Source organism: Lissotriton helveticus, chromosome 7, assembly GCF_964261635.1.
Source record: "Lissotriton helveticus chromosome 7, aLisHel1.1, whole genome shotgun sequence".
Classification (NCBI taxonomy): domain Eukaryota; kingdom Metazoa; phylum Chordata; class Amphibia; order Caudata; family Salamandridae; genus Lissotriton; species Lissotriton helveticus.
Genome location: NC_136068.1, coordinates 695,894,187 through 695,916,870, shown reverse-complemented (window position 1 = coordinate 695,916,870; position 22,684 = coordinate 695,894,187). Strand labels below are relative to the sequence as shown.

Genomic DNA, 22,684 nt, shown 5'->3' with positions numbered 1-22,684 from the left:
GTGGTGACTTTGTCTCTTAAAAATTTCTTGGTCTCACAACGTAGCGTTGTCAGCTTAAGTTCTAGTTTAGCTTTGTTTAGATTATAAGAAGCCACCACACTTTCTTTTCTAGCAATTTCAGCCAAATGTTCTTCTAGCCCCCTTATCCTTGATGTGATACGGCGGATCTCTTCCTTACGATTGGCGTTCTGCTGTATGATAAACTGTTGGGTAAAACCTCTAATGCTAGCTTTACAACAGTCCCATACTGAAGTAATTTTGGCCGTATCAGTATTAAACTCTAGAAATTCTTTTATATGTTCCTTCAAAAGAAAAGTAAACCTAGGATTAGATATCAAATGTCTGGGAAAGGAGAATAGTCTAGGTTCTGTCTTTTTAGATACGATCTTAAAGACTGGCACTATGGGGTTATGGTCAGATGTTACTTTAGGGCAAATCTCCATTTTACAGCACTCCAAGATATGATTTGTTGCCCAAGCCATATCTATACGTGAGTACATTTTATGTGGTATTGAGTGGTAAGTATATCCAGCAAGCATAGGATGAAGGAGCCTCCAAACATCTTTCAGTTTATGTATACGGGCAAGTTCTAAAATAGATGCCCTAGTCTTGCACATTCGTTGTGAGGGAATGCCCTTAGTTGTATCTTTTGCGTAATTTATAACACAATTAAAATCCCCCAAAAGTAATATCTCCCCCTCCCAGCCTAGTAATTCAATGTTTAAACGGTCAAAAACTGTTGCATCATCATGATTAGATCCATACACTGCGCACAGGGTATATTTGAGGTTAGATAACGTAATTTGAGCAATTACCCATCTTCCGGCTTTATCCGATGCAACCCTACTAACTTCCACCTTGAATACTTTTCTCTTTAGTATAGCCACCCCACGGATTGAGGCATTCAAAGATGTGCAAACCAAAAGCTCATACCCCCTTGCTCCAACATTTTCCTATCTTGGTATCTTATATGTGTTTCATTTAATAGTGCAAAGTGAGGATTGTACATTTTTAATTCTTCAAAAACAAGTTGTCTTTTGCTTTTGTTATTAAGCCCTGAAACATTCCAAGCAAGGCAGTTAACTTGACACATGTCTTAATTCAGTTTTGCCTTGAATAACTGCTTCAAAAAAACCAATTCTAACATTATAAATTTGTGCCTCACATCGTGCTTGCGTGTGTCACCTTTTTTAGTTTCCCCTAGATCCCACCCACCCCTTCCACAAACTCCCCCTAACCTCAACCTACATCCCTCCCCACACCCTGTACCTACCCGGAAGCTTACCCCTATCTTCTGCTGCCGCTGGATGGGCCCCCAGACAGTGGGAGCTCCTCAAGGACTCCCTCTCTCCGTATTAAATCATACGTAAGTACCTTATTAGAAGAGTAGAGAATATAGAAAGATATGAAAAAACACACGAGAAGAAAATAAGAGAAGAAAAGAAGAAAGCCACCCCTCTATAAGCAATCAAGATCGTTATTTTTTGAAAGTTTTTGAAAGTTAGCGATCAGTTGCCAATGAGGCAAGAAATTGTTCAGCCTCTTTAACGTCATTGAATAAACGGGTGTGGCCTGCTTTTATAACTTTAAGCCTGGCAGGCTCCTGGAGATAGACCACTGCCCCTATGGATTTTAAAGGGTCTATCAGCTTACGCAGCTCCCATCGTTTGTCCATTGTGGTTTTGCTAACGTCTGATTTCGTGAAAAATGTAACATCATCAACTGTCACCGGAGTATTAGGCCTGGCCTTGATGGAAATCGCCTGTCTTAATAAAAAGTTTCCCAAATAAATCAGGATAGGTCTAGGAAATCTGCTATCTTTTTTCTTAGTAAACATGGGTAGTCTATGAGCTCTTTGTATTTGAGAATCCCAATCCCAGTCAGATAGATCTGGGAAGGCTTTATGCAGAAGCTTGACCATGTATACCCGGGCGTCTGCCCCTTCTGACCCTTCGGGTATTCCAAAAAATCGCAGGTTCTAGCGCCTTTGGCGATTTTCCAGATCCTCAACCTTATTCTTGAGTATCGCAATGTCTCTATCCTGACAATCTGAAGATATAACAGTAGTAGCAAGAGTTTCCTCAACAGTAACAATCCTCTGCTGAATTTCAACAATCTCCTCAGTGACATTGTGCAAGTTACCTTTAACCTCCTGCAAGCAGCTCTGCATTTTACAGTTGTCCTCCCTTAATTGAGAGAAGCTATGCTGAACTTCTTGACGATGTTCTAAAAGCGTTTTCCTAAAATTAGATCCAAAGAAGTTCCCATAGGAGAGGCTGCAGGTGCTTGAGGTGGTTGTTGGGGTGAAATTGGTGTCAGTGCTAGGTCTAGTGCTGTATGAGGACCCTGAGTGGGCTCTCTGCAAGCGTAAAAAGAAAGCGAGGAGTCAGCATTTTCACCCTCTGTAGTAGTGGAGTTAGAGCCATTGACTATTACCTTCTGTAAGGAGATCTGCAGAGGATCTGGGGGTATATTGCTACTGGCAGAAGTAGTCTTAAAGTTATTCATCCCCTTTATAGGGCTGTTGCCCGAGAGACGCTTAGCTATGGTTTTTACTCCTCCTTTTGCTTGTATCCACTGGCGCAGTGGGCTCTGATCTTTCAAAAGTTTTTCCCGGGCACTGGCAGATGTCAGTGTTGATGAAAAAGTATTGAAGTTCAAGCTTCTGCCCTTTTTAACCTTGGTCTTGGCTTTCCCTTTTCTTTTTAAAAGACCAGTGTTTTTACCATTAACCATTATCGAGGAGTCGTCTTCAGTCTCTCCACTCTCGGGGCCCTCTCCAACCACTAAGTCTTCGTACTCATCCTCGTTAAATTCTGCTGCTGAGAGGTCAATTCTGGCTAGATCTTCTCCCTTTCCAATTGCGGTTGCGGTTGCAGCTCCATTTGAGGCGTCTACTGTGTTTGTATTTGTATTTATGAGATTGACAATCTCAATGTCAATATCGGCATCTAAGTTAGCTGGTGAGTCAGGTTGGTTAGATATATCATCGATAATCAGCTTTGCTTTCTCTGTATCAGATCCTAAGGTCTGGACCACCCTATTCGCCCCATCGGGACCTTGACAGTTCTCCACGGAGCTCTGTGCCGTATCTGCCTTAGACCGACGTGCGCTAACTGTGATGTTAGTGGTGACACCTGTCCCTATAGGCACATCATTGGTGGAAATGGTAGTAATACCAGCGTCTGTATAATTATTAGCCATGGACATAGTAGTGAAAGAAACCTGCGGGTCAGCTAGTCCCTTGTTACTCTCAATCACATTCTTTCCAATTGCATTCTTACCAGCATTTGATACTGTAGTTTTCCCCCCTGAGGCCAGTAATACCGGTGGGCGAATTACTACTTATTTACTGACTTGTTTTCCTTGTATGCTGGGGGAGGGAACACTCTGCGTGATAGCAGGTTTGGCAGCAGCCATTGATGTTAATGTTGTTGTTGTTGCTGTTACTGGTGCTGCTGTTGCAAGTTTCACCACCGCCGACTCAGCAGTCTCTTTGCCCTCGGTAGTCTCCTTCTGCGTTTTATTCAGGCGGGGGGGATTTTAGGTGCGTTTTTAGGGGCCATTGCTGCACTGTTCTCCAGCCTCTTCTTGCTCCTGGTCCTCTCCACAGCGGGGCTTTCGTTTAACCCTCGCTGCCCCGCCCGCCCTCACAACTGGGAGACCGCTGACTTGTTCTGTCTCTGCCCGGCTCTGTTCCCCTCCACTCCGCTCCGCTTCCCGTGATTTCGATACCAGATTGATTCCACTCACTTCGCCCTTCTCTCTGCAGCTGCCGCCGCCTCAGGAGGTCCCAGAACCACAGCTACTGGCCTTGCGTACAGCGCCCTCTTCTCGGTCTTCTTGGTCAAGCAAGTAAGTGGAGTGGAGTTAGAGAGCTCATTTTACTCTCAGCGGGTTTGTCACGATTCCGAGAAGCAGCTTAGCCGCTTACAGTCCCGGTCTATAAAAATAATTAATAAATGTAACTTTAATTATTTTTTTTACTGCACTTTGTATCTGTGAAAGAGAGAAGAAAAAATAAGTTATAATTAGTAAAATGTGTATTTTAAATTAAAATATACAAATGAAGAGGTTAAAAATCATAACAGTGTATCTAGAAATAAAGTAAGAGTGAAGGACACAGAAAGGGAAATAAAGTAAGGTAGAAGGATAAAAAGAGAAAAAAAGAAATAGAATGAGAGCAAATTACTAAGAGAAAGGCATATAGATTCACTGACAGAGAGGAAGAGAAGAACAGAGAAATGAACTGAAGGTAAGAAAGATACTAAAACAATGTGACTTAGCAAAACTAAATCAGGAAACAGTAGTAAGTAAAAAGATAATGACTGAGACGGAAAACATAAACACAAGTAAACATAACACAAGGAGAGTAGGACACTAAGGACATAGAAGTAGTGAACGAAAAATAGAGAGAAAAGGTCAAAAGTAAGGAGCAAACAAAGATAAGCGAGGGAGAGTGGGTGATTTATAGTGATAGAGAGCGATAATACTGCTGAGTGACTAAACAGGAATTACTAAAAGAGCAAAGGAGGAAAATACGGAAAAGGGAAGTAAAGCAGAGAGAGTGAAATCTGATAAGTTATGCAAGGGAGAGAGGGGATGCAGACAGTTGAAATGAAAATGAGGGCTTGTCAAAGAAGTGGAGTAAAGGAACGGGGTTACAGAGAGTGAGACAAAGACATTATAAGTGAGTAAAAAGAGCTGAAAGAGGATGGAAAAAGGAAAGTGAGTATCAGAGAATGGGAATACAATTTAATTTACACAATCCAAAGTATAGAATAACTTGTACAACATGTTACATAGTTTATTTTTGCTGTTCTTAGAATATATTGAATTTCACTTAAAACAGTGAGTTCAAATTACTCATCATATGACAGCGGGAAAAAAAACCACAATCTAAAAGATTGTGTTTTTAAAAAAAACTTAGATACTGACAAATGACAAATGTACACTAATCTTGGATTGACTTACTTTTCCTTGAGGCCAAATAGTATATCATGGAGATCCTTTTCTCGTTGCAAAGTACTTTGCTGATCAGTAAAAAATCCAATTAATCGACTTTCTAGAAGAAAAGCTCCAAGAACATCTGAAATATTTTCATTATTTTCATATACTCCTTTTTTTCAGTCATGACTCTTTACTCATTCCTGTACCTTTCCTTTTGGCCAAATAGTGTCAGATGTATGAGTATATTTTTTAATTAATTCAAAGAAACTCTGAAATGACATTTTTTCCGACGTTCTGAAAGAAACGATTCAAAAAGGGGGGTGGTGATGGACAGAGTATCTGAATTAAGCAGAACACTCCTACCCAGTCAAAAGATCAGGGCTTGATCCATCACCGTTTTTTAGCTCACTGCACCATCCCAGTTCAGAACCTGGCTACATGCAAATTAGTCTGGCCCTGGCCCAGTGCATCATGGGAACAGGGTAGACCAAACTACCAAGCCAATTCTTTACTGGAAAGGAAACAAGCTTCCGGGGACCGGTTTCTGGCATTGCAGCCGTCTTCGGCCCGGCTTGCTTGAATCCTGATGGTGCAGTGAGCAAGGGACTCACATCTGAGCATACCCTTCCACACTTGTGGTGGCATAAACGATTCAAAAAGGGGGGTGGTGATGGACAGAGTATCTGAATTAAGCAGAACACTCCTACCCAGTCAAAAGATCAGGGCTTGATCCATCACCGTTTTTAGCTCACTGCACCATCCCAGTTCGGAACCTGGCTACATGCAAATTAGTCTGGCCCTGGCCCAGTGCATCATGGGAACAGGGCAGACCAAACTACCAAGCCAATTCTTTACTGGAAAGAAAACAAGCTTCCGGGGACCGGTTTTTGGCATTGCAGCCGTCTTCGGCCCGGCTTGCTTGAATCCTGATGGTGCAGTGAGCAAGGGACTCACATCTGAGCATACCCTTCCACACTTGTGGTGGCTAAAACGATTCAAAAAGGGGGGTGGTGATGGACAGAGTATCTGAATTAAGCAGAACACTCCTACCCAGTCAAAAGATCAGGGCTTGATCCATCACCGTTTTTTAGCTCACTGCACCATCCCAGTTCAGAACCTGGCTACATGCAAATCAGTCTGGCCCTGGCCCAGCGCATCATGGGAACAGGGAAGACCAAACTACCAAGCCAATTCTTTACTGGAAAGGAAACAAGCTTCCGGGGACCAGTTTCTGGCATTGCAGCCGTCTTCGGCCCGGCTTGCTTGAATCCTGATGGTGCAGTGAGCAAGGGACTCACATCTGAGCATACCCTTCCACACTTGTGGTGGCTAAAACGATTCAAAAAGGGGGGTGGTGATGGACAGAGTATCTGAATTAAGCAGAACACTCCTACCCAGTCAAAAGATCAGGGCTTGATCCATCACGTTTTTTAGCTCACTGCACCATCCCAGTTCAGAACCTGGCTATATGCAAATTAGTCTGGCCCTGGCCCAGTGCATCATGGGAACAGGGCAGACCAAACTACCAAGCCAATTCTTTACTGGAAAGGAAACAAGCTTCTGGGGACCGGTTTCTGGCATTGCAGCCGTCTTCAGCCCGGCTTGCTTGAATCCCGATGGTGCAGTGAGCAAGGGACTCACATCTGAGCATACCCTTCCACACTTGTGGTGGCTAAAACGATTCAAAAAGGGGGTGGTGATGGACAGAGTATCTGAATTAAGCAGAACACTCCTACCCAGTCAAAAGATCAGGGCTTGATCCATCACCGTTTTTTTAGCTCACTGCACCATCCCAGTTCGGAACCTGGCTACATGCAAATTAGTCTGGCCCTGGCCCAGTGCATCATGGGAACAGGGCAGACCAAACTACCAAGCCAATTCTTTACTGGAAAGGAAAGAAGCTTCCGGGGACCGGTTTCTGGCATTGCAGCCATCTTCGGCCCGGCTTGCTTGAATCCTGATGGTGCAGTGAGCAAGGGACTCACATCTGAGCATACCCTTCTACACTTGTGGTGGCTAAAACGATTCAAAAAGGGGGGTGGTGATGGACAGAGTATCTGAATTAAGCAGAACACTCCTACCCAGTCAAAAGATCAGGGCTTGATCCATCACCGTTTTTTAGCTCACTGCACCATCCCAGTTCAGAACCTGGCTACATGCAAATTAGTCTGGCCCTGGCCCAGTGCATCATGGGAACAGGGCAGACCAAACTACCAAGCCAATTCTTTACTGGAAAGGAAACAAGCTTCCGGGGACCGGTTTCTGGCATTGCAACCGTCTTCGGCCCGGCTTGTTTGAATCCTGATGGTGCAGTGAGCAAGGGACTCACATCTGAGCATACCCTTCCACACTTGTGGTGGCTAAAACGATTCAAAAAGGGGGGTGGTGATGGACAGAGTATCTGAACTAAGCAGAACACTCCTACCCAGTCAAAAGATCAGGGCTTGATCCATCACCGTTTTTTAGCTCACTGCACCATCCCAGTTCAGAACCTGGCTACATGCAAATTAGTCTGGCCCTGGCCCAGTGCATCATGGGAACAGGGAAGACCAAACTACCAAGCCAATTCTTTACTGGAAAGGAAACAAGCTTCCGGGGACCGGTTTCTGGCATTGCATCCGTCTTCAGCCCGGCTTGCTTGAATCCTGATGGTGCAGTGAGCAAGGGACTCACATCTGAGCATACCCTTCCACACTTGTGGTGGCTAAAACGATTCAAAAAGGGGGTGGTGATGGACAGAGTATCTGAATTAAGCAGAACACTCCTACCCAGTCAAAAGATCAGGGCTTGATCCATCACCGTTTTTTTAGCTCACTGCACCATCCCAGTTCAGAACCTGGCTACATGCAAATTAGTCTGGCCCTGGCCCAGTGCATCATGGGAACAGGGCAGACCAAACTACCAAGCCAATTCTTTACTGGAAAGGAAACAAGCTTCCGGGGACCGGTTTCTGGCATTGCAGCCGTCTTCGGCCCGGCTTGCTTGAATCCTGATGGTGCAGTGAGCAAGGGACTCACATCTGAGCATACCCTTCCACATTTGTGGTGGCTAAAACGATTCAAAAAGGGGGTGGTGATGGACAGAGTATCTGAATTAAGCAGAACACTCCTACCCAGTCAAAAGATCAGGGCTTGATCCATCACCGTTTTTTAGCTCACTGCACCATCCCAGTTCAGAACCTGGCTACAAGCAAATTACTCTGGCCCTGGCCCAGTGCATCATGGGAACAGGGCAGACCAAACTAGCTTCCAGGGACCAGTTTCTGGCATTGCAGCCGGCTGTAATGCCAGAAACCGGTCCCCGGAAGCTTGTTTCCTTTCCAGTGAAGAATTGGCTTGGTAGTTTGTTCTGCCCTGTTCCCATGATGCACTGGGCCAGGGCCAGACTAATTTGCATATAGCCAGGTTCTGAACTGGGATGGTGCAGTGAGCTAAAAAAACGGTGATGGATCAAGCCCTGATCTGTTGACTGGGTAGGAGTGTTCTGAGTAACTCAGATACTCTGTCCATCACCACCCCCTTTTGAAATATTTTGGCCACCACAAGTGTGGAAGGGTATGCTCAGACATGAGTCCCTTGCTCACTGCACCATCAGGATTCAAGCAAGCCGGGCCGAAGACAGCTGTAATGCCAGAAACCGGTCCCCGGAAGCTTGTTTCCTTTCCAGTCAAGAATTGGCTTGGTAGTTTGGTCTGCCCTGTTCCCATGATGATGCACTGGGCCAGGGACAGACTAATTTGCATATAGCCAGGTTCTGAACTGGGATGGTGCAGTGAGCTAAAAAACGGTGATGGATCAAGCCCTGATCTGTTGACTGGGTAGGAGTGTTCTGAGTAACTCAGATACTCTGTCCATCACCACCCCCTTTTGACATATTTTGGCCACCACAAGTGTGGAAGGGTATGCTCAGACATGAGTCCCTTCCTCACTGCACCATCAGGATTCAAGCAAGCCGGGCCGAAGACAGCTGTAATGCCAGAAACCGGTCCCTGGAAGCTTGTTTCCTTTCCAGTGAAGAATTGGCTTGGTAGTTTGGTCTGCCCTGTTCCCATGATGATGCACTGGGCCAGGGACAGACTAATTTGCATATAGCCAGGTTCTGAACTGGGATGGTGCAGTGAGCTAAAAAACGGTGATGGATCAAGCCCTGATCTGTTGACTGGGTAGGAGTGTTCTGATTAACTCAGATACTCTGTCCATCACCACCCCCTTTTGAAATATTTTGGCCACCACAAGTGTGGAAGGGTATGCTCAGACATGAGTCCCTTGCTCACTGCACCATCAGGATTCAAGCAAGCCGGGCCGAAGACGGCTGTCATGCCAGAAACCGGTCCCCGGAAGCTTGTTTCCTTTCCAGTGAAGAATTGGCTTGGTAGTTTGGTCTGCCCTGTTCCCATGATGCACTGGGCCAGGGACAGACTAATTTGCATATAGCCAGGTTCTGAACTGGGATGGTGCAGTGAGCTAAAAAACGGTGATGGATCAAGCCCTGATCTGTTGACTGGGTAGGAGTGTTCTGATTAACTCAGATTCTCTGTCCATCACCACCCCCTTTTGAAATATTTTGGCCACCACAAGTGTGGAAGGGTATGCTCAGACATGAGTCCCTTGCTCACTGCACCATCAGGATTCAAGCAAGCCGGGCCGAAGACGGCTGTAATGCCAGAAACCGGTCCCCGGAAGCTTTTTCCTTTCCAGTGAAGAATTGGCTTGGTAGTTTGGTCTGCCCTGTTCCCATGATGCACTGGGCCAGGGACAGACTAATTTGCATATAGCCAGGTTCTGAACTGGGATGGTGCAGTGAGCTAAAAAACGGTGATGGATCAAGCCCTGATCTGTTGACTGGGTAGGAGTGTTCTGATTAACTCAGATACTCTGTCCATCACCACCCCCTTTTGAAATATTTTGGCCACCACAAGTGTGGAAGGGTATGCTCAGGCATGAGTCCCTTGCTCACTGCACCATCAGGATTCAAGCAAGCCGGGCCGAAGACGGCTTTAATGCCAGAAACCGGTCCCCGGAAGTTGTTTCCTTTCCAGTGAAGAATTGGCTTGGTAGTTTGGTCTGCCCTGTTCCCATGATGCACTGGGCCAGAGACAGACTAATTTGCATATAGCCAGGTTCTGAACTGGGATGGTGCAGTGAGCTAAAAAACGGTGATGGATCAAGCCCTGATCTGTTGACTGGGTAGGAGTGTTCTGATTAACTCAGATACTCTGTCCATCACCACCCCCTTTTGAAATATTTTGGCCACCACAAGTGTGGAAGGGTATGCTCAGACATGAGTCCCTTGCTCACTGCACCATCAGGATTCAAGCAAGCCGGGCCGAAGACGGCTGTAATGCCAGAAACCGGTCCCCGGAAGCTTGTTTCCTTTCCAGTGAAGAATTGGCTTGGTAGTTTGGTCTGCCCTGTTCCCATGATGCACTGGGTCAGGGACAGACTAATTTGCATATAGCCAGGTTCTGAACTGGGATGGTGCAGTGAGCTGAAAAACGGTGATGGATCAAGCCCTGATCTGTTGACTGGGTAGGAGTGTTCTGATTAACTCAGATACTCTGTCCATCACCACCCCCTTTTGAAATATTTTGGCCACCACAAGTGTGGAAGGGTATGCTCAGACATGAGTCCCTTGCTCACTGCACCATCAGGATTCAAGCAAGCCGGGCCGAAGACGCCTGTAATGCCTAAAACCGGTCCCCGGAAGCTTGTTTCCTTTCCAGTGAAGAATTGGCTTGGTAGTTTGGTCTGCCCTGTTCCCATGATGCACTGGGCCAGGGACAGACTAATTTGCATATAGCCAGGTTCTGAACTGGGATGGTGCAGTGAGCTAAAAAACGGTGATGGATCAAGCCCTGATCTGTTGACTGGGTAGGAGTGTTCTGATTAACTCAGATACTCTGTCCATCACCACCCCCTTTTGAAATATTTTGGCCACCACAAGTGTGGAAGGGTATGCTCAGACATGAGTCCCTTGCTCACTGCACCATCAGTATTCAAGCAAGCCGGGCCGAAGACAACTGTAATGCCAGAAACCGGTCCCCGGAAGCTTGTTTCCTTTCCAGTGAAGAATTGGCTTGGTAGTTTGGTCTGCCCTGTTCCCATGATGCACTGGGTCAGGGACAGACTAATTTGCATATAGCCAGGTTCTGAACTGGGATGGTGCAGTGAGCTGAAAAACGGTGATGGATCAAGCCCTGATCTGTTGACTGGGTAGGAGTGTTCTGATTAACTCAGATACTCTGTCCATCACCACCCCCTTTTGAAATATTTTGGCCACCACAAGTGTGGAAGGGTATGCTCAGACATGAGTCCCTTGCTCACTGCACCATCAGGATTCAAGCAAGCCGGGCCGAAGACGCCTGTAATGCCTAAAACCGGTCCCCGGAAGCTTGTTTCCTTTCCAGTGAAGAACTGGCTTGGTAGTTTGGTCTGCCCTGTTCCCATGATGCACTGGGCCAGGGACAGACTAGTTTGCATATAGCCAGGTTCTGAACTGGGATGGTGCAGTGAGCTAAAAAATGGTGATGGATCAAGCCCTGATCTGTTGACTGGGTAGGAGTGTTCTGATTAACTCAGATACTCTGTCCATCACCACCCCCTTTTGAAATATTTTGGCCACCTCAAGTGTGGAAGGGTATGCTCAGACATGAGTCCCTTGCTCACTGCACCATCAGGATTCAAGCAAGCCGGGCCGAAGACGGCTGTGATGCCAGAAACCGGTCCCCGGAAGCTTGTTTCCTTTCCAGTGAAGAATTGGCTTGGTAGTTTGGTCTGCCCTGTTCCCATGATGTACTGGGCCAGGGACAGACTAATTTGCATATAGCCAGGTTCTGAACTGGGATGGTGCAGTGAGCTAAAAAACGGTGATGGATCAAGCCCTGATCTGTTGACTGGGTAGGAGTGTTCTGATTAACTCAGATACTCTGTCCATCACCACCCCCTTTTGAAATATTTTGGCCACCACAAGTGTGGAAGGGTATGCTCAGACATGAGTCCCTTGCTCACTGCACCATCAGGATTCAAGCAAGCTGGGCCGAAGACGGCTGTAATGCCAGAAACCGGTCCCGGGAAGCTTGTTTCCTTTCCAGTGAAGAATTGGCTTGGTAGTTTGGTCTGCCCGGTTCCCATGATGCACTGGGCCAGGGACAGACTAATTTGCATATAGCCAGGTTCTGAACTGGGATGGTGCAGTGAGCTAAAAAACGGTGATGGATCAAGCCCTGATCTGTTGACTGGGTAGGAGTGTTCTGATTAACTCAGATACTCTGTCCATCACCACCCCTTTTTGAAATATTTTGGCCACCACAAGTGTGCAAGGGTATGCTTAGACATGAGTCCCTTGCTCACTGCACCATCAGGTTTCAAGCAAGCCGGGCCGAAGACGGCTGTAATGCCAGAAACCGGTCCCCGGAAGCTTGTTTCCTTTCCAGTGAAGAATTGGCTTGGTAGTTTGGTCTGCCCTGTTCCCATGATGCACTGGGCCAGGGACAGACTAATTTGCATATAGCCAGGTTCTGAATTGGGATGGTGCAGTGAGCTAAAAAACGGTGATGGATCAAGCCCTGATCTGTTGACTGGGTAGGAGTGTTCTGATTAACTCAGATACTCTGTCCATCACCACCCCCTTTTGAAATGTTCTGAAAGAAAGGCTCTACAACATTTTCACAATATTTAAGTATTTGTAAAACCATCTCTGACTCACTCATGTTCATCGTTTTGTATAATACTAATATCACTTACTATGAGATCCACTTACAGTACCTATATGACAAGTCAATTTTTTATGTTACCTGGATCACTTTTACTCAGAATATATTTTTAAACAGCAAAATAACCTTTAATAACTGCTCCCGTCTTCATAGGCCAATTACCTTTACCTAAATTTTGGTTGTAAAAACACTAGGTATGAATTTTTTAAGCCAAAAGGCAAACGTTGTTTGAAAGTCAAATGAGTGTCGTTACATTGGGTCCAACCTTTACAACTTTTTAAATAGCATGTGTAATGCCCTGATGTTGTAGAAGGACCATCATGAAAAATAATAGCTGCAGTTGCAAAGGTTCTTCCTGATATCGATAACTGTGAAGCCACGAAATTTTTAATAGAAGTTGTCAATTTAGTTCCATCAGGTCTACATCGTTGGAACATTAAAATGACATACTGACCATAATTTTGTAGAAATAATGTGGACAGCATTGTAGACTTACATTGGGGATGGTGCAATGAGCTAAAAAACTGTGTTGGATCTAGCCCTGATCTCTTGACTGGGTGAGAGTATTCTGCTTAATTCAGAGACTCTGTCACTCACCACCCCTTGTTGTAAATATTTTTGTCCACCCTAAGCGTGGAAGGGTATACTCAGACATGAGTCCCTTGCTCATTGCACCATCAGGATTCAAGCAAGCCGGGCCGAAGACGGCTGTAATGCCAGAAACCCGTCCCCGGAAGCTTGTTTCCTTTCCAGTGTAAGAATTGGCTTTTGTAGTCTGGTCTGCCCTGTTCCCATGATGCACTGGGCCAGGGACAGACTAATTTGCATACAGCCAGGTTCTGAAACTGGGATGGTGCAATGAGCTAAAAAACGGTGTTGGATCTAGCCCTGATCTCTTGACTGGGTGAGAGTATTCTGCTTAATTCAGAGACTCTGTCCCTCACCACCCCTTGTTGTAAATATTACATTGGAGACACACCATATTGTGATCCGCTGCTTTAACTAGATTATTAAAACGCACTGATTTGCAGTCTGGTAAAGTCAAATATATAAATCTTTCAGTGTCTATTCTAGTAGTACTTGATAAAGTACAGTTGTCGCAGTCATGCTGCCATTGATAAGAAAGGCTAAAAAGATTTTTAATATCTACACCTTCATCTTCCAATACATCAAACATATACATTAAAAATTCCTGACAATCCTGCTGAATATTCTGTGAAAATTGATTTTGACCAGTAGATATGTCTAGAAGATTTCGAATTTCTGATACACTTTCTATTTTTGCTCTATCACTGGTACATTTCTCAAACACGGAATTCAACAAACAACAGAATCTTTGATCCCGATTTTCAACAATCTGTTCTTGTATATTTTGAAGAAAAAAAACAACATTAACCACTACATTAGCATAGCAGTTGACACCAGAACTGTTTTCAAACTGAAATCCAACAACATCTTCAACAGAATCTTTTTTCCTTCTGCTTACAATTACAGTTTCGTCTACTTTTTGTCTTTTTGCTACTACCTCACTGCAATTACTCTCATTTCTTCTTTTTCGGCCTACCACACGTTTTTCAATCAAAGGATATTGAGGCAAATGTGGAGCATACTCTCTTCTTAACCTATTGTATTCTTTAACACAATGTAGATCTGCACAAATCTTTGTTTCATCACACTCAATCAAGTACAATCCTGATGAAGTTCTGACTCGTGTTAATGCCACATATGCCATACCCTCTTTAAACACAGAACTTCCAATGTTCACCAAAGCGCTATCTACACTTAAACCTTGAGACTTATGAATTGTCACTGCATATGCCAAACAAATAGGAAACTGTTTTCGCCGAACATATGTCTTTCACGAGCAAAAATCTAGCTGAACAACGACAAATTTGTTCTATTTCATCAATGCCATCAAATGTAATTTTTAAAATTTCAATTCCATCTCTATTTTTGTAATTCACAAAACCAACAACGTGACCCATTGCTCCATTTACCAGACCTCTTTCAACATTTAAATTCCTTCTCAAAATGATACGACAATTTAAACACACATTCAGAGTCTTTTCAAAACCAGCAGTTTTAGATATAGTCTTCTCTAATGAATCCAATTTTGATTTCAAATTTTCAGACAAAATAATTGTTGCTCCCATATGCTCTATTTTATCTGTAGCTTCCAGTTTCACTATCTCTTCATTTTCTAAATGTAACATTTTGTTGTTGAACATGGAACATTCTTTCAGAGTTGGCATCAAACATATGCCAGATTTCTTCTCGTTAATTTTCTTAAAAATATTCTCTGGAAGAATGTTTTCATTTGGGTACAAATTTGAAATTAATCGTCCATGTAAAGCTTCTTTCCCTTGCTGACTTACTTTTTCTATTCTTACATCTTGTAAAATATTTTTATAATCTTCATCCTTTGCATGCCGCATATTTTGAAGCAGTTCTGCATATTTGAAGTTTAACCATATATTAACGTTTCCAATGCTTCCTAAGCACTTCCTGGTATCTTCATGCGTGAGCATTTTGAACACAGGTTGTCCTTTCACTGGAGTCAACTGCAGTAGATCTCCAAAAACAATAATGTGTTTTCCTCCAAATAAGACATCATAGTCTGTTCTAAGAATTTCTTGCATTCTCAAATGCACAAAAGCAAGCATTATATTTGACACCATGCTTACTTCATCAATGATAAGAAGTTTCATTTTCTTCAGGACTCTTGAAACTTCGGAACACGCATCTCCAGATAGCTTGTGATATTGCAATTTGTTATCATGCTCCACTGGCAGCATCAGTAAACGATGTAAAGTAATCCCTTTAATGTTATGTGCAGCCAGCCCAGTTGGAGCGGTAACAACACAAGACAGCGGTGATTCAGTCCTTTTCTGCAGATAAGTTGCAATTGCTTTAATCAGAAAACTTTTTCCAGTTCCCGCTTCTCCACTCACGTACAGTTGGACAGGCTTAAATGATGTACATGAGCACTCTTTCTTCTCATGACTGAATCCATGTTCAATCTGTTCTGTGACTTCGTCATATATCTGTTTCTGCTCAAGGTTTCGTTGTTTCACCAAATCTTCTAAGTTTACTACATCATCTTGAGCTTGTTCCATAGCTCTTTTCACCTCATCCATGGCAGTGGCAGCTTCATTTTGTATAATTGGTCCTCCAAGTGGATCCTGACTCAATGAAGCAGAACTCTGACTGTCTTGAGAACTGTCTCTAGCAATTCTCTGCAGCAATTGTGGCTTCTTGCTCTATTTCTTCAGTCAACATTTGCAGATAATTTGGAAAAACAGGGCATTCTATGGTATCCTTGATTGCATTAAAAGAATCTTCGTAACACAGAAAATCTCCAAGTAGTTCCTCTTCTGTACGCCATGGCTTAAAGAGTTGCAAAAGAGCTAAATAGTAAAATTCCCTTTTCTCTGGATTTTCGCAACTCAATTTTCGATGATTAATCAAATGGCCTTTTTTCTGTCTCACTAGATATCCTTCACACCCAATGATAGCATATATTCCATTGTTAATATCTTCTCTGATGGTTCTCTTATAAATATAGTTTTGCAGAACTTCATACAAACAACTGTTCTCAAGATGACTACTTCTATTTGGATAGTATGTATCCAACATGTTTGTCTTCAAAATATCTGTACTTTCTGGTTCTTTCTCCGCCAAATACTCTATTTCTTGTACAGATTTCAAAACTCGGTTTCGTGTTGCAGCAAGACCTAGACTCACTCAAATGATGGTTCTAGATTTGACATAGAGACTTGCTGACGACAATCGATCAGAACATTCATATGCTCCAATTTCTCGATGCGACAACATCTTCAGACTGTAACTGTATAATTTCTTGCTTAGACTCTTTTCATGTGAAATGTCCTCCCACATTTCCTTCAGTTCTGTCTTTTCTTTTTTTTGTGATGTAAGACGTCACATATCGAGCCACAGCAATAGAGTTGTCAGCAACGAACTGAATATCCATGTTAGCATTCCACATGGACAAAATCACTGGGTTGTAGTCGTTGATGTACTTGGACTCTTCGTTTCTTTTTAAATTGTATGTATTTTTGGGTGATTTCCTCGTCACAGTATGTCGCAGAGAAGACATCAAATTATTTACTCTTCATTTAGAAATCACTGGTCGTGGAAAGCCGAAACGACATTTTGTGTAGAACTTGTCCTTGTTTCTGAATTTTCGACGACAGTACTTCCCACAACAATGGGATTGAAAGCGTAAAACTTGTTGCCTTAAACTGTTTTCCTCTGTAGTTTTCGGAACAGCACATGTTGAATACTCTTCAATGAAACTCATCACTGTTTCATCCGAATCTGTTCCAAATTTGGGTGCATCTTTAATCCACAACAACATATGTTTGTGAGGAGCACCTCTCGCTTGATACTCCTTTCTCCAAAAGAAATCCAAACCCTCTCCAAGGGGAGGATTTTTTTTGTTGGTAATAAAAGACATCATAGCTTCAAATCTATGATTGAAATATCTGCATACATTCACTGGATCCAAAGAACACAGTTCTCCAGGTGTTTTGAATTCTATATTTTGTATATTTGCCTCTCGTAGAAATTGAAGTAAGTCGTCCCATGCATACTCGGCACAGCTAAGAGTGAGGAACCATGTAGGAGTTCCTAAGTTTCTTAGCATACATTTCAATTCCCCATGACGACGGTACCAATACTCATTTGTACCACGCTGACATGCCATGAGATTGATTAGATGAGATTCCAAAATATTATCTTGCAGATTCACTGTCTCCATAAAGTCCCTCGCCGAAACATTTTGCAGATGTGCTCCACTTTTCAGTATATGGTTTACTGCATAAGAAAGCCCAGACAAGTCACTTTCATACAGTAGATGAAACAAATAGGGTATGCATTTACGAAACCTTGGATCTTCAGCATATAATCTTACAGTTCGATATTCAGATGCAGGAATTTGAAGTGGACGATCGTCATATCGTCCACCTCGACCTGTTGGAAATAGCTGTGGAAAACAACGAGCTTCCAAACTTTCTTCCCATACACTAATGGGACTTCCTTTTGCTGCTTTCATTTGAAACAAGTCAATTGCATTCCCCATCACTTCTTTGGAATGCAAAGGATGAACAGTATAACGTTCATATATTTCTTCACTTCTAGAAACATCAACTTTTTCAATTTGGCCGCCTGAACAATCACTGTCTTCATCTGCAGCTGTTTCCTCTGCTGCAACACATACATCTTTGTAATACTCATTGTTTTTGACTAAATACAACGTTGCCTTTTTGACTTTCCTAACATCCACTAAATCTTGCCAGATTTTCTTACTCTTTGTCGGAACCCCATTAACTAGAATAACTAAAGGTTCCTCTTCTACTTTTTCTATACCACTTGTATCAATATTTTTTTTTAAATCAAGAGGCAAATAAACAACTCTTCCCTTTAATCCTCTCTGCAAATCTGTAGGAGGCAATTTCCCTATCTTAGGCTCCATGCGAACAATTGCCTGAAAAGGGTGGACACATTGAATCAAAATAGACTCATATGTATTTAAATCCATCAATTCACGGGGAATGTCTACCAACTCCAGATTATTATGAACAGCTCTAGCAGGCATTCTGTTTTGATTTAATTTATCATAACAATATTGACAAATACGCTGATCAGAACTCAAATCAAAACAATTCTCCACCCACAAATAAGTTGCAAAATCCTTCCACTCATAATTATTCATCTTTTCACTTTTTACGTATAAATCAACTAATCTAGTTTGATGCTTATAATGACTTCGCCGACAACACACACAAGTAAAATTCGGCCTTTCACTTGATTTCACCTTAAACATGGTAATTTCCTGCTCAAACTTTTCTGTACTTGAAATCTGTACATTGTCTTCCACATTACCTTGAATTGCTGTGTCAATTTCTACACTATCCTCTTTTTCACCAAAATAACAAATCTCAATTTCTTCACAAATCTTCTTCACATCTAATTCAGTTCCATGCAAAAGAGCACTGTTTAATTGTTTAAGCTTAAGTGCTGGACTTTTTGCATAATACAACATTCTCACTAATTTCCTCATTTTGGTATGATGCACTGCTAACATCCTAAAATGATGAAAAACACTCTGACAGACTTTTCTAGAAAGACAAGCCAGTGAATGCCCTTGCAAACCTGTGTTTTGTCTCACTCTGCAAGGATCCAAGTCTTGCAACAACTTCACTTTCTGCTTTAGACTTTTCTTACTATATGTACGTAAGAAATTACAAAACAAATCAATTGATTCCTGTCGCATACTACAAATACGACTACACTTCCAAGTGTACACTGGACCCTTAGTACGTCTCCCTAAAACTTCATCAGTTAACACCTCTTCTGGTTCTCTAGGCACAAGTTTCTCTTTTTCAATCGGACAACCGTCTTTCACTTCATACGCTCGACCACTGGTGTCAACTGCATGCACTAAATCATTCTCCTGGAAGTAACTCTCCTCATTAAAAAATGGCTCACAACTTGAACTGTGCATCCATTCTCCTGAAAAAACTTTACAAAAATTAGTCCGATTAATTACTCTTTTCCATCTACTGTTTGATTTGAAAACATCAATTGTCTTGTTAAGTGTCCTAATTCTATTGATTATTAAAATAAATAATTTTTTCTTAACTTCAAAAGCCTGATCAACAATCTTTTCTACACTTTTCTTTTTCTTATAAAAAGCCGCTCTCTGTTTTCCTTTCCTAATGTTTTTTAACAAATTTAAAACCACCCTATTGCGAAACATTCGTTTACGAATGTCTCTAAACTGATTCTGCCTTCTATTCCTATACATATTATTCTCTCCAGCTCCAGTTGTAGGATTCTTTGAGGTTCTCTCCTTCCTTTTCAAATTTACTCTCTCATTCTCTTTTTCTACATGCTGTCCAACAATTTGTTTTGAAGTACATATGTTTCGTATGAAAGACTTAGTTCTCTTACCAGGAGCTTGGTTCCTGTTTTTTGAAGTGTTTGTTGTGGAAGAGTGCTGTAATTCCGTTGCTGTTTTTGTTTTTTGGCGGTTATGTTGTTTTCTTCTCCTTTCCCTTGAGGGCATGTTTGCTTACTCTTGAAATCTTGATTTCAATCTGTGTTAAAGAAAAAAATAGCACATTATAGACCACTATTACCAAACAACAAAGCAATGACAAAAAGCAAACGATCTATTCAGGGTTACAGATCAAGTGAGGATTCTCCAGGGGTGCACAAAAGGTGACGCCTGTATTGAAGAGTATAGTGGAAGACAGTTCTGTCCACAGATACAAAGAAGATGAGACCTGTGTCTAGGAGTCCAGTAGGGGATAGACTTCATGAAGTCTAGTCCACTGCACTCTTATACACAGGCTTCACCACCTATGCTTCCCAGGAAAGGCCTCTCTCCCACTACAGTCTTGATCATAAACCTCACCTCCTCTGTCCCTCTGGACATGTCTCACCTCATCTGCACAATCTACTTCCTAATCTCAGGTAACACAGGTGACATAATTGTGAAAAGGTCAATTTTTTTAATGTAATCATGCACACACTATTTATTCTTTCTCAAAAATGTAGAATTCATTGATTAGTCCCAAAATCGATTTTTCAATAACATTTTAGAAACAGTGCAGGTCCTACTATTTAAACTTTCTCAAAAATGTAAAACTCATTAATTTGCAGCAAAAATATTTTAGTAGTGTAATGAAAAGCTTATACATATGACCGTTTCTCTGTTTTTCAAATGTTATTCTAAAAAAAAATTATAAGGCCTAAGCAGGAATACTCATGTGATGAAGCCTGTCCAGGGGAGCTCAAAACGTGAAGCTTGTGTCCAAGAGTACAGTGGACAGGACTACACTGGAGTAGTGTGCAAGAAAAAGATGAGCCTCATTTATAAAGCCCTGCGTCAGTTTTGCGCTACTGATGCGTCACTTTTTCTGACGCATTGGCGGCATAAAACATGTGCCTTGATGCGCCATATTTAAAAAGTGACGCATGTAGGTAGATGCGTCATTTTTTAAACCTCTGCACCATCAGGATTCAAGCAAGCCGGGCCGAAGACGGCTGTGATGCCAGAAACCGGTCCCCGGAAGCTTGTTTCCTTTCCAGTGAAGAATTGGCTTGGTAGTTTGGTCTGCCCTGTTCCCATGATGCACTGGGCCAGGGACAGACTAATTTGCATATAGCCAGGTTCTGAACTGGGATGGTGCAGTGAGCTAAAAAACGGTGATGGATCAAGCCCTGATCTGTTGACTGGGTAGGAGTGTTCTGATTAACTCAGATACTCTGTCCATCACCACCCCCTTTTGAAATATTTTGGCCACCACAAGTGTGGAAGGGTATGCTCAGACATGAGTCCCTTGCTCACTGCACCATCAGGATTCAAGCAAGCTGGGCCGAAGACGGCTGTAATGCCAGAAACCGGTCCCCGGAAGCTTGTTTCCTTTCCAGTGAAGAATTGGCTTGGTAGTTTGGTCTGCCCGGTTCCCATGATGCACTGGGCCAGGGACAGACTAATTTGCATATAGCCAGGTTCTGAACTGGGATGGTGCAGTGAGCTAAAAAACGGTGATGGATCAAGCCCTGATCTGTTGACTGGGTAGGAGTGTTCTGATTAACTCAGATACTCTGTCCATCACCACCCCTTTTTGAAATATTTTGGCCACCACAAGTGTGCAAGGGTATGCTTAGACATGAGTCCCTTGCTCACTGCACCATCAGGTTTCAAGCAAGCCGGGCCGAAGACGGCTGTAATGCCAGAAACCGGTCCCCGGAAGCTTGTTTCCTTTCCAGTGAAGAATTGGCTTGGTAGTTTGGTCTGCCCTGTTCCCATGATGCACTGGGCCAGGGACAGACTAATTTGCATATAGCCAGGTTCTGAATTGGGATGGTGCAGTGAGCTAAAAAACGGTGATGGATCAAGCCCTGATCTGTTGACTGGGTAGGAGTGTTCTGATTAACTCAGATACTCTGTCCATCACCACCCCCTTTTGAAATGTTCTGAAAGAAAGGCTCTACAACATTTTCACAATATTTAAGTATTTGTAAAACCATCTCTGACTCACTCATGTTCATCGTTTTGTATAATACTAATATCACTTACTATGAGATCCACTTACAGTACCTATATGACAAGTCAATTTTTTATGTTACCTGGATCACTTTTACTCAGAATATATTTTTAAACAGCAAAATAACCTTTAATAACTGCTCCCGTCTTCATAGGCCAATTACCTTTACCTAAATTTTGGTTGTAAAAACACTAGGTATGAATTTTTTAAGCCAAAAGGCAAACGTTGTTTGAAAGTCAAATGAGTGTCGTTACATTGGGTCCAACCTTTACAACTTTTTAAATAGCATGTGTAATGCCCTGATGTTGTAGAAGGACCATCATGAAAAATAATAGCTGCAGTTGCAAAGGTTCTTCCTGATATCGATAACTGTGAAGCCACGAAATTTTTAATAGAAGTTGTCAATTTAGTTCCATCAGGTCTACATCGTTGGAACATTAAAATGACATACTGACCATAATTTTGTAGAAATAATGTGGACAGCATTGTAGACTTACATTGGGGATGGTGCAATGAGCTAAAAAACGGTGTTGGATCTAGCCCTGATCTCTTGACTGGGTGAGAGTATTCTGCTTAATTCAGAGACTCTGTCCCTCACCACCCCTTGTTGTAAATATTTTTGTCCACCCTAAGCGTGGAAGGGCATACTCAGACATGAGTCCCTTGCTCATTGCACCATCAGGATTCAAGCAAGCCGGGCCGAAGACGGCTGTAATGCCAGAAACCCGTCCCCGGAAGCTTGTTTCCTTCCCAGTGTAAGAATTGGCTTTTGTAGTCTGGTCTGCCCTGTTCCCATGATGCACTGGGCCAGGGACAGACTAATTTGCATACAGCCAGGTTCTGAAACTGGGATGGTGCAATGAGCTAAAAAACGGTGTTGGATCTAGCCCTGATCTCTTGACTGGGTGAGAGTATTCTGCTTAATTCAGAGACTCTGTCCCTC

At 42.8% G+C, this 22,684-nt stretch overlaps 1 protein-coding gene across 2 annotated transcripts in view; it reads right to left on the bottom strand.

Annotated features, from left to right (window-relative positions):
• The window catches only part of LOC144766978 (uncharacterized), a 353,584-nt gene that overhangs the window by 43,556 nt on the left and 287,344 nt on the right, over nt 1-22,684 (bottom strand). The window lies entirely within an intron of this gene.